The following is a 14,135-nucleotide window of genomic DNA, read 5'->3' as shown; positions in this document are numbered from 1 at the left end:
AAAAAGAGAAGTACGTTTCTATGGGGGCACACTAAGAAGAATTAGGGGCCCATTTATCATTCCATATTCCAGTTTTCGAGGGTTAACTGCAAATATTAAGTTTTTCCCAGTTGTATGAAGGAGGGACCGTAGCAGGTATCTCCGATACCTTCTGTGATTCCTCCATTCCCACTGGCAGCCGCATTCCTCATAGGTTTCTATGGGGGTTGCGATGCTGCCAAAATTACCAACATCTGGAATGTGATGCATTCCAGATATTGGTCCCCATAGCTAACACCTGATGTAGCCTATGGGCTTCACTGAGCATAATTAGCTGGCGGAGGGTTCCTCCGGATACCTCCCCGGCAATGGCGGGTGTGCATGTGCAGTCAATGTGACTGAACATGCACAGCTGTCCTGGCAGCTCTCCTGGCACATCGCAGGGACGGCTCCTTTTGGAGCCCCTGTTCCTGCATGTGCTGGATGATACATCCAAGCGCTATGATCGCATCTTGCAATGTAATCATGGGAGGTAATGTCATGCCCAGATCGCATTGCAATTATAATCATTAATAAATGGGGGCCTAAATGTAGTATTGCTAAAAACAATTAATTTTATGTTTGGACTAACCTCAACGAACATATATATAACAAATATAGGCATAATGAAATATCTGGACTGAATGTAAATTAAGCCTGTGGATCAGGAGTCCAGTATATACTAGGGGTGAGCGGGTTCGGTTTTACTCGGATTTACTCTGATCTTTAAACGGCATTTTATTGGCTATCGCCTATCATGTGTTTTGGATAGCCAATATAATAAATCCGAATTTGCGGTAAAGTGGCGATAAGAACCGAGTAAATCCGAGTAAAACCGAGCCTGCACATCCCTAGTATATACATAGCATAGAATATACAGTACATAGCCAATTAAAATACAAAAACACTAGACAAAGTGTAAAGGCAAAAATGGGATATGTTTGGCAATTACATTACCGGCAACGGAGTCCCGAAGCCATTCAGAATCCCGGCAACGGCATCCCGAACGTCGGGATACTGAAGGTAAGTAGCTGGTTTGGGGGGAGGGTTAAGCACTAGGTAGAGGGTTAGGATTAGACACTAAGAGGGGAGGGTAAGGATTAGGGTGCGGGGAGGAGGAGGTTAAGTTCCGGCACTAGGGGGAGGAGGTTTAGGGTTAGGCACTAAAAAGGGAGGGTTAGGGTATGGAGAGGGCCTCCCCCTCTCCATACCCTAACCCTCCCTCTTTAGTTAGCATAGCAATCAACAAGTGTCAACATGCTAACCCTGTCAGGATGTCGGCATCAGTAATCTGACCGCCGGGAACCCAAATGCCGGCATCCTGTACCTAACCCGGAGAAAATATGTGGTGGATGTGACAAAGGGAATGAAACAAAAATTGAAGACAAGATTAAAATAAATACGCCACACCAGCAGGTATACTGCATGTACAATTTGTAGTTGAATCCCATTCTTATATTACACCTGAAAATCCATATAATGCTGTACTAGGTAATTTATATTGTTAGAATAACAAGTACGTCAGGCACGGGATACGTTCAGTTCAGACAAGAGGGATGATGGAGGTCAGAATTCCGATGCCGCAATCCCTACACTTGTCAGAATCTCAGTGCCGGCATCCCAAAGGTAGGTAGCAGGGTTACGGTTAGGCACTAGGTGGAGGGTTAGAATTAGGCACTAAGGGGGACAGGTTGGGGGGGTTAGGTTTAGGTACTGAGGGGAGGTTATGTTTTGGCACAAAGGAGGGAGGGTTAAGGTAAGCGTTAGGGAGGTTATGGAGAGAGGGAGGGTTAGAATACTAGACAGGTGTCGGTATCCTAACCCTATTGGGATGCCGGCGTCGGGATATTGACTGCCGGCATCTCATACCCATCCTGCTAGGCACATATCATGCAAGTAATGTGAAAAAAGGAGTCAAGTTTCTGTTTGATTCAATGCAGAATCAATTTGATATATTCATTCACTGAAGTTGTGTTTGTAGCTAGTTCACAAATTTTGTCACTGCATATACATGGGTATATACCTTCAAAAACCAAATATTGTTATGTGGTTTGGTTTTTGGAGGACTATATACTGTACTCATGTATATGCAGCGACAAAACAGGGACTTGAAGATGAAAAAGGGTACAGTCAGCCTTAGGATAAAAGCAGTTAGCTAGTGTGGCTGAAAGGCACTATAGGGGTTAACACCAGTCACTCGTCCAATGTGCAAGCAGTTACTTCCAGCCTTGTTATCTCTCTCTATGCTCTGAGGTGAAAGTTACTGCAATCACCTCAGTGCTGTGCTCCCATTAGCAGCTGCTGGTGTCTGCTGTGCAGTGTGCAGGGCTGCATGGGGGTGGAGGAATCATAAGCAGAAGGATCCATTCTATAGCCGTCAGGAGCTGCAGACTGCTGGCTAGAAACCTGTGGACTGACAGTTCTAATGACATCACAAAAGGGCCAGAGCTTAATAAATTTTTCGTCTCCATCCTCCTAAGCAGTTTTTTCAGAAGAAAACTGCTGCTGCTGGGCTGGACCGGCCCATCTGGCCATCGGCCCTTCTGGCATTTGCCATAATTGCCAGATGGCCAGTCCGGCCCTGCACCTAACACCAATTTAGGATGGCTTTAGCAATTGAGGACCAGCCAAGCTAGCAGCGAAAAGCCGATATTACCACTAGGGATGTGCGCCGACCAGGGGCTGGCTGGCAACTTTCAGGCTGGGGGGCAAATACAAGCTAGTGGCCCTGGCTTGTCAACGAAAAAAAACTGTGACAGAAAACATAGATACAGTATAAATGTTATATACATTTACTTTATTTATTAACCATATATTATATCTATCTATCTAGTGTGTGTATGTCTATATATATATATATATATATTTATTAATAATCTACATCCTACACACTACGCTCCCCTTCCCCTGTCCACATCCAACACACTGCGCTCACCTTCCCCTATCCACATCCCACACACTGCTCTCCCCTTCCCCTATCCACATCCCACTCTGCAATCCCCTTCCCCTATCCACATCCCACTCTGCAATCCCCTTCCCCTATCCACATCCCACACACTGCTCCCCTTCCCCTATCCACATCCCACACACTGTGATCCCCTTCCCCTATCCACATCCCACACACTGCGATCCCCTTCCCCTGTCCACATCCAACACACTGCGCTCACCTTCCCCTATCCACATCCCACACACTGCTCTCCCCTTCCCCTATCCACATCCCACTCTGCAATCCCCTTCCCCTATCCACATCCCACTCTGCAATCCCCTTCCCCTATCCACATCCCACACACTGCTCCCCTTCCCCTATCCACATCCCACACACTGTGATCCCCTTCCCCTATCCACATCCCACACACTGCGATCCCCTTCCCCTATCCACATCCCACACACTGTGCTCCCCTTCCCCTATCCACATCCCACACACTGCGCTCCCCTTCCCCTATCCACATCCCACACACTGCAATCCCCTTCCCCTATCCACATCCCACACACTGCACTCCCCTTCCCATATCCACATCCCACACACTGCGCTCCCCTTCCCCTATCCACATCCCACTCTGCAATCCCCTTCCCCTATCCACATCCCACTCTGCAAGCCCCTTCCCCTATCCACATCCCACACACTGCTCCCCTTCCCCTATCCACATCCCACACACTGCGATCCCCTTCCCCTATCCACATCCCACACACTGCACTCCCCTTCCCCTATCCACATCCCACACACTGCGCTCCCCTTCCCCTATCCACATCCCACACACTGCGATCCCCTTCCCCTATCCACAACCCACACACTGCAATCCCCTTCCCCTATCCACATCCCACACACTGCGCTCTTCTCCCATCCGCAACCCACACTCTGTGCCCCCCTTCCTCCATCCACATCCCACACACTTCGCTCCCCTTCTCCCATCCACATCCCATACTGCGCTCCCCTTCTCCCTTCCACAACTCACACTCTGCTCCCCTTCCCATATCCACATCTGGACCAACACAGGGCTCCCTATCCTTCCCCTATTCACATCCCATAGAGGGTTCCCTCATCTTCCCCCTTGTGTTCCCATTCCCCTCCACCTAATACCGCAGCATAAAATAACCCCACCTTCCCCGGTGCCGCGATTACCCTCACTGTACTGCACCTACATAAAAGTTACTCCTGGACATAAAATTTCTCCCCACAGCTGCTGCTGGATGGTACATAGAGAGAAGCTGAGCCCCAGTTTGGGGACGTGGCTGCTCGATGATGACCCACTGGCTGAAATATCCAAAATCATCAGGCAGCCCTGCCCTCACCCCAGTGCTGCTCAACCTCTGAAGGTACGAGATGCTATCTTATTAAAGACAATCACACATTCTGATACTGGCCAATTCCGGGGGTTGCCTGTGTGATGCCGTTTCAGCGGATGGTCAACAAGGGACAAGAACAGCATCAGTGGCGGTTCTAGGGCACTGGCGGGGTGACTGCGGCTGCGCCCTCAGGTCGCAGTGCCCAGGGCGTTAGCTGTGCTTGCCTGCCCCTAGAACCGCCACTGATACAGGGTAAGAGACAGAAGACAAGGGGAAAACACACATTTGGGTGGGGGGGAAAGGGCTGAATCTAGGAAACAGCTGGTACAAGTCTCTCCTAGCAGAAATTCAAGGTGAATGTAAAGTCTAGACAGGTACTTAAAGTACTTCATTAATGTATCAGCTGTCTACCACTGACCAGCCTGCATTACACAGCATAGTGTCACCTTATTATATTCCATGCTTCCACAGCTACTTTACTATTTATTGCGCTTTAAATAGGGCCCAGCACCAGCCTATAGGGCACTGGGGCCAGCACTAACCTTCATTTTTAGTGCCCTCTGGGGCCCATAATCCTGGCAGCACATCTCATGTCTCAGCACAGGGCTGGTGGTATTAGTCTCTGATGGTGGTTGCAGCCAGGCCACCTGCACTCAGACAGTGAGTGTACATTCTGGCCTCTGCAACAAAACTATTAGGCAGGAACTGTAAAAGTTAAGCACTTCTCATCCCTTAGGCTCCTGCTGCCCACACTGTACCTGATGCAGCAGTCTCTGTCCTCATCACAAGTCCAGAAAAGGCACCTCTCCCCTCCCCAGGGCAGAAGGTGTTTCTGCAGCTGCTTGTGCTCCCGGTCACTTGCAGTACTGCCGGCGGCCACTAGGTGGTGCTGTGCAGTTATAGGCAGCAAAAAAAAAAAAATGCATTGACGGCCCTAGCACAGCTGAATTGTACCGGTTCACGGTTAAGATCCTTAACTCTACTCACTCTTGCTTGACAAACCTTACAGATGGCTTGACAACTGTTGTCCGGATTTGGGTGGAAATAATTCCACACATGAGAAGTGGACTTTTTGTCTTTTGCACCGGCATGACAATGGGCTTCTTCATACCATGGGCAACAACTGTTGCCTGATTTACACAAACAACATCCTCGGCATCAACATCCTCATCATCAACATCCTTGTTAGCGCCAACTACAGAAATATCCTCCTCATCCTCCTGGTGCAATTCCACAGAAGCATCCTCGATCGTCAGCATGTTGACTTGCGCTGCTCATCCCCTCATTTGCAGAGGGCACACATATGGTGGAAGAAGGATCCTCTTCAAGTACAGTATTAGAAAGGTCAGGCTCACACATGGTAACCGTGGACACACTTGGACTCTCCTCGGGGATCTGTGACTTTTCTGAGCGCACAGTTGGTTCATGTGCCTTAGCTATTTTCATTTTTTTGACACTTCTACAAGGAGAAGGGCTTACATCATCATAAGATGCAAAAGCACCAGTCATAAATAAAGACCAAGTCCTTATCCTTTCCTTCCCACTTCATGTAGTAAATGGCATATTGCCAATTTTTTGTTTCTCTGCAGCTAACTTAGCTTTTCATTTTTTTTTCTTTAACACTGTAAAACATTGCTTGCTTGATTTTAGATGCCCTGACTTAAGCCCTGTATGTCCTTGAGCATCGGATTTAGTAGATGATGTAGATGGACTAGTATCTTCTCAACTGATCGTTCTCCATATTAACAAACACGAATGAAGTGGGGTACAGCACACCCATCAATTTGTACCAATTTTAAATATTACAATGCGGTATCAATGACCTACAGCGTCACAAGATTTTTTTATGAATAAGAATAGAATAAGAAACTGCGCTACCACTTACAGTGTCACAATTTTTTTTACGAATACTCTACATTTTCCACTTAGTGTCACAATATTTTTTACGAATACACTGCATTTCCACTACCAGTGTCAATATTTTTTACGAATACACTGCGTTTTCCACTTACAGTGTCACAATCATTTTTACGAATACACTGCGTTTTCCACTTAGTGTCACAATATTTTAACGAATACACTGCGCTTCCACTAACACTGTCAATATCTTTTACAAATACACTGTGTTTTCCACTTACAGTGTGACAATATTTTTTACGAATACACTGCGTTTCCACTAACAGTGTCAATATTTTTTACTAATACACTGCGTTTTCCACTTACAGTGTCACAATATTTATTATACACTGCGCTACCACTTACAGTGTCACAAACAATACCTGTATGAATATTACACTGCGGTCTGACAGGCAGCGTCACAGTTAAAAAAAATAATAATATAGTACACTGGGGTACAGCACAAAAAATATATATATTATTTTTTCATTAATTATATTATTATTAGCTTTTATTTTTTATACCATGGGCACACTTGGATGGACAGAGCACCCCTGGTTGGACACAGCAGCCCCTGCCCCTGGATCAACAGAGAAACCCGTGGATGGACACAGCAGCCCCTGCCCTGGATGGACACAGCAGCCCCTGCCCTGGATGAACACAGCAGCCCCTGGATGGACACAGCAGCCCTTGCCCTAGATGGACACAACCACCCCTGGATGGACACAGCAGCCCCTGCTCCTGGATGGACATAGTAACTGCTAGATGGACACAGAAGCCCCTGCCTTTGATGGACACAGCAGCCTCTGGATGGACACAGCAGCCACTGCCCCTGGATGGACACTGCAACCCCACCCCTGGATGGACACAGCAGCCACTGCCCCTGGATGGACACTGCAACCCCACCCCTGGATGGACACAGCAGCCCCTGCCCTAGATAGATACAGCAGCTCTTGGATGGACACAGCACATCCATTCACTACACTCTCCACAGCCAGAGTGAAAATGGAGCCGATCATGGGGACTTTTATATAATCCAAAACCCGCGAGAATCCGACAGCGGGAGGATGACATGTTGCCTCATTTTGAGATCTGAGTCAGACGGGAAAACCCAAGCCAGACTCGGTTCTCGCCTCGGATCTGCAAATTCGGGTGGATCTGGTTCTCTGAGGACTTGACCCGCTCATCTCTAATTACCACATAGGTGCATGCTCGCATTTTCAGTCAGTCTGACCAGATGCTTTGCATGAGAATGGTCTGTCTGTATACTGTTACTTCAATGTGCATATTAACAAAATAGAGATGAGCGGGTTCGGTTTACAGAGATCCGAAACCACCCGAATTTAGCATAACCGAGTCGGATCCAAGCAGGCTCGGATGTTCCCGCCTTACTCGGATCTCTCAAATCAAGGCAAAACCATAGAAACGAAATCTCGCGGTTCGCAATCTTTCGTCTCTATGATCAATGTAGTATATAAGGGACCACGTGACGGACGTCATTTCACACCGGCTGTGGAGACTGAACAGGGAGGGTGGGTAGTGTAGCTCTGGGAGAGGTGCTGGTGCTATCTGCTGTGTCCTGGGTTGGTGTCTGCTGATCCATTATGGTCTCTGGTCATGGTGCTGTCACTGTCACTGTGCTGTCTGCTGATCCATCTGGGCTGTCTGCTGTGTCCTGGGCTGGTGCAGCTGATCCATTCTGGGCTGGTGTTTTTCCTGTCTGCTGTGTCCATCTGGGCTGGTGCAGAACTGCAGATATATCTGGGCTTGTGCTGTGTCCATCTGGGCCCAAGTTCTGGACTTCAAAAAAAATATATATATATATATAGTCAAAAAAAATATCAAAGTGTCTTTTATATATTTCTGTGTGTGTGTGCGCATGCATGTTAGGCTTAACCGCAGTACCGCACAAGATCCAGCCCAACTTCAGTCGTGCTAAAAACAAAAATAATCAAAGTGTCTTTTATATTTTTCTGTGTGTGTTTGTGTGTGCGTGTTAGGCTTAACCGCAGTACCGCACAAGATCCAGTCAGCAACGCAAGTTGCAAGCTAGTGCTGCCCGACTCCAGTCGTGATCAACCTGTGCTCTGGGCCCAAGTTCTGGACCCGAAACCTCCCCCCCCAAAAAATAGTCTTTTGTTTATTTATTTTCTGTGTGTGTGCGTGTTAGGCTTAGCCACACAAGATACAGCAATGCATCCTAGTGCTGCCCGACTCCAGTCGTCACCAATCTGTGCTCTGGGCCCAAGTTCTGGAGCTGAAAAAAAAAAATAGTGTCTTTTGTATATTTTTTTTCTGTGTGCGCATGACTGCACTTGTGTGAATTTTGTAACCGCACCTTGGCTACACTATTGGTGCTTGTGACACTGCTTCAAGACCGCAGAAAATATGGAGAGCTGTCACATGACAGGAGAGCAAGGCCAAGAACCACATGTTGTAGCTGCCGCCAGCAGTCATCATGATATTGCAAGGCCTTCAACTTCCTTGTCCTCTATGAAGGCCCATACCTTCAATCCTCAAGGGTATCCCAACCATCATCTTTGCACAGTCCTAAACTCTATTAATAATTATATCAATCAGTTTTGAGCCACCAAGCTGGATGCAACCTTTTGGCCCTTTAACTAAATGAAAAAAATCAATATTGTGAGCTGTGAGGTCACCAAAATTGACTGGAAACGAGTGAAAATAAATGTTATTGAGGTTATTAATACTGTAGGAACAAAAAAGGGCACATTTTATGTGATTTTTACTTTTTGATTTTTTTAAGAAAAAAATCCAGATCCAAAACCAAAACACGAAAAAAAAACACCAAGGAAAAAAATCCAAAACCAGATTCAGATCCAAAACCAGGGGAGATCCAGATCCAAAACCAAAATACGAGGGTCGGCACACATCTCTAGAACAAAAGTAAAAACCCTAAAATAATGTTCAATGGATTAATATTTATGTGTTATACAGTGATCCAGACATTCCCTCCGCAGTGACTGTGTGCTAAGTGTGTCACAGTGTATAATTCACATCAGTTAGTACTCTCAGAAATTGATGCTATCTTTATTTCAAATGTTACTTTTAATTTGATCTTGGCTTATCTGCACATATTAGTGCACTGTGTCTAGAAGCAGACCTAGATTGTGTAAAACAACATACCATTGAAAGCAGTGGCGTAACTTAATCCCAGACGTCCGGAGGCAAATTATAATTTGGTGCCCCCCCTAAAGAAAAAGGAAAAATAAATATGGTGAATATCTATCTATCTATCTATCTATCTATCTATCTATCTATCTACAGTATCTATTCTTTAGAATGTAAGCACTTACGAGCAGGGCCCTCTACCTTCTTGTGCTTCTCCGTCTCTACTTTCATCTACTTCTTACCACTAGGGGCTCTATTTATTAACATAATTTTTACTAAAATAAAGTGAAAAAGGGTGTTTTCACACCCTTTTCACATTATTTTTGTGTCACCTATAGTTATTACAGGGCAATTGGAGTAGAATTAGTAATATTCTACTCCAACCCCTAAGTATCACTTATTTTTAGTAAAGCAGATCGCATTTCCCATAATTGTAATGGGAAATGTGATCCGGCCACAGTTACTAAAAATAAATTGTAAAAAAATACCGGGGGAAGCCCTGTGATAATAACGCCACCTGGAGGTGGCGTTATCCAGGGTCTCCCCCGGTTACCGGGCTCCCACTCTGCTCTAACGGGGAGAGCAGAGGCGGGAGCCGGTACCAGTAATCAGCTATATGGTCTAAATAGACCGCAAGCTGATTGCTGTAAAAAAAAGAAGAAAAAAATTAAACATTTTTTTTTTCCTTACCTGAATCCAGGGACCGGTGATCGGGCCTCCGGTGATGGCTCCTCTCCGGTCAGCTGGTCTCCCATAGTACACTGGGGCCCGGTCATCAGGTGATCGGGCCCCAGTGCAGTATGGGAGATCACCTGATCGGGAAGCCCGGAGAAGATCACCGGAGGCCAGGAGGATGCAGGTAAGTGTAATGAAGGGGGGAGGGTCGCGGGGGGGGGAGGGGGATCGCAGGGGTCCACGATCGCGGGGGGGGCGGGACTTAGCGCCGGGGGGCGAGGCTTAGCGTCGGTGGGGGGGGTAGTAGCGGTGGTCGGTCGGCGCATGCGCGGGCTCTTATGGAGCGTACACACGGTCAGCTTTGTCAGACTTGTCAGATTTGTCAGATGAACGACTGAACGATTTGAACAATTTGAACGATTTTACCAAAGTTTTGAACGATTTGAACGATTTTTGACTGCATTAAAATGAATGGAATCGTCCAAGTCTGACTGCAAACCCATCAGATGTCAGATATCGTTATCTGACAAACGGGAACGCGCATCGTTGATCGTCCATCGTTCAGGCATGTCAGATATGAACGATTTTCCTTCAGATATGAATGACTGAACGATTTTTAAATCGTTATCGTTCATATGTGAAGGAAAAATCTGATTGTGTGTATGCACCATAAGTCGCGGTATTTTTTCCGAAAATACCACGACTGGAGTGCGGATGGGATCCGCAGGGACAGAGCTTTATCGCAAGCTCTGTCCCTGCAAGGGATTTATAGTAAATCCCTGTGATATTGCCTGAATTCGCAATGCGAATTCACTCGGTAATATCACACTACAATCCGCATTCAATATGCGGATTGTAGTAAATAGAGCCCTAAGACACCTAACACTTGGCTGCTTTGCTCTGTTGCTTATCTGGGTGTTATGGTCGCTAATGTAGCAATGTATATTATCCATGTGCTGGTCCTGTATTGTATTGTATTGTACTGTAAGTCACTGGTCAACTAATTTGTTTATTTACTTTGTCAGGCGCTGCAGAACACTTGTGGCGCCATATAAATAAATGCTAATAATATCTATCTATCTACACACACAAAAACACTTATTATAATAAATTTGCAGGATATCCCCCCAAAAACACTGACGTCACAGTCACAAGGGGGTGTCACCAGCTGAGGGGTGACACCAAAGTGCTGGCTCCCCCTCAGTGACAGGAGCCGGGTGCTGCATTACGTGCAGCACTCAGCTCCTAGCATAGTGAGGGAGCCGGCACACAAACAGGCTGGTACCCGGGGGCAGCCTGCACCTCCAGCACCCCCGGTTTAACAAAATATCGGGATTTCGGCCCACGGGGCCTTGACTCCACCCGCAAGGCCACGCCCTCATCTGCAAGGCCACGCCCCCTAATTTTCCACACGCAGTGAAGGATACCTGTCCTGGCCCGCACCATTTGCGATGTCAGGTAAGGACGCCACTGCCCAAAAACACCCTTTTTTGAAAGATATCTTCAAATGTATAGAATCCCTTTAATGTATCTGCATTCCGGAGACTGGCCCTGGTAGCTAACACTAACTCAAAGTGGAGTTAGCTGCTGTTGCCTATGGGCTATAGATCGCAAAAAGTACCAGGAGAGGGATCCGTACAGGGGCATATTTATAATGGGTGTAAGATGTGCATTGCACACAGGCCCCTGAATCCAGGGGAGGCCACACACCACACACACTGCACCCAATTAAATATACTTACCTCTCCGTCGGTGCGGCACAGAAATCACTGGGAAAATGACCACTGCGGCCATTTCCCCGGTGTGGGCGCCATGTTCCCGGAGACCTGCGCATGCGCTGTAGACTTTGGCACAATGCCAGAGTCTACTGCACCGCTGGAGAGGAAGGGGCCAGATCAGAGCACCTCTGGATCCATAGCATTAGCAACCCTCCCTGGTACTCTCCACTCACACCACACATGGACAGTAGTGCTGAAGGAGAAATGAAGGGCTTGCATTGGGGTTTTGTATAGATCCCTATCAGTTAATGTACCTGGTACACATGCAAAGGTATACAGCTCTCCCATCGTATACCAGAGACACAAGATAAGGAATAACATTGCAGCATTGTCTATTATAAAGATGGGGACTGCACTTAGCAAGGTAATGTATATTTTTATGAAGAGCGATCTCAGCTACTGCTACTGCTTAATTAGGAGTATATACAGCTATGCATTAGTCACAGATAAGGTAGTGACCTGTATAGTGCAATTAGCATGAGGCTCAGAGTCATCCTGATGGAGACAAAAGCCACCTGATGTGAGGTGGAGAGCCCTCCTGATACCCCAGATAGAGGGGAAAACCACCTGATGTGGAGGCTTTGAGGACTGAGTTTGAATCAAGATACTGTAAGACTGCTACTGTGGTGGGACTACAAATCACAAAATGCCCAGTCTACTGCCGACTGCTTCACATGCCGGGAAGTTGCACCACCAAAGATCTGCTCCCAGACTCAGTCGTTGGTGCCCCATGCCCCCACCTCCCATGCCCTCTTATCCACAGCTCCATCTGGTGCATCCTTGTTGACATCCAGCTCCTGGAATATCTGCAGCCACGCTTGTTCTCGGGCCCGCCGCACAGGTCCACGGCTAGAGCTGCCTCCATGGAGGAGTGGAATGGGGAGTTGTGGATGGGGTGGGGGGGGCAGATGTGTCACACTGGCATGAAAAGAGGGGCAGCAACATTAATGAGTTGGACAGTCTATAGGTAGACGGAAGCGGCATCTGATGGTCTGAAACGGAGCCCTCCACCAGTATATGATTTGATAGCTTCTCAGGTGCTGGGAAGAATTGCCATGTATTGGGCGTCCGTGACGTTACACTCCGTGTACATATTTACAGCCCTAAGTGTAGTGAATATATTGCCGGCAATGGAGGAGGTGTCCCTTCAGTGCAGGCGCCTCCATTGTCTTCCATGGTTCTACCCCTGGTTAAAAGTAATAAGCAAGTATATATGGCCTCCACTGCAGAAGTCATGTAAAACAATCTGGACATCATACTCAGATATACAATGTTTGCAGGCTTCCCAGAAATTTCAAATTTAAATATTGGGATTTAGCATTTGTAAGCCTAGCCATTGTAGATATCCCACATTTCCACAAACACCGATCCGCCCATGTCATGTAAAAGCTGCCATTCAAATAAAATTATTATTATTATTATCTTCAGCAAATAGTTGCTCATTCCGCTATGCCATGGTGCTGCACTGGTATGCATATGCATTCGGCATCCCGGCGGTCTGGATGCCGACGCTTACTTTACCAGCACAGCTGATGCAACAATCCAAAAGTAGATGCATTACATCATGAAACATGAGGCAATTGCTTTAGCTGTGCTCCACCTTATTTTCTGCATTCAGAAACGATCCCCAGTGATTTTCTCATTGGTTAAAAGCCTTTGTAGCCAGAAGTTTATAAATTTGATTACTTTGCTCTTTGCAGTTAAAAGACACCATAATGTAATAAGCAATCTGCTAAAACAGTACCCTCTGTGAAATAATTTATAATTTTCCTAATACTGAAATAAGTTACCACTATAAAATCATATCTGAAAATTGTCCCAAGTATTGACCCATAATAACACAGTTCAGTACAAAGGTAAAAAAATCATATAGATACTGAATAACAGACATTTTTCAGACAAAGAGAAAGTTACAATTGACAATAAGTACACGGTTATGACTTAAAGGGCAAGTGCATATGTTTTGATTGTAAATATATACATTCTTTCAGGGATAAATTCACATTTCAAGTGCATTTAAGCAAGGAATAATTGGCACCCTTAATCAGACCCCAGTTGATGATATCCACTTTAAAAAGGGGAAAAGTAAGACTGTGGAGAAATTATAATAAACAGAATAGATTGCCAGGTCTCCAATGCAATTATAGACATGTTTTATCCTCCTTTGTTCTTTTTTTTTGTTTGTTTCTTTCTTGTATAGGTTTTTCTTTGTTTAATTTTACATAATCAAAAGCATTTTTCGGAAAAGGTTAATGACAAAGGCCATGCTGTAGATAGGAGTGTCCAAGTTTAATTATGGCCAACTCCGTTAATTATCTGTTTTTTTTTCTATAGAAAAAATTTGTTCAAATT

The sequence above is a fragment of the Taudactylus pleione genome, unplaced genomic scaffold (genome assembly GCF_031769625.1).
Source record: "Taudactylus pleione unplaced genomic scaffold, aTauple2 ptg000019l, whole genome shotgun sequence".
NCBI classification, from domain to species: Eukaryota; Metazoa; Chordata; class Amphibia; order Anura; family Myobatrachidae; genus Taudactylus; species Taudactylus pleione.
This window is presented reverse-complemented; position numbering follows the sequence as displayed.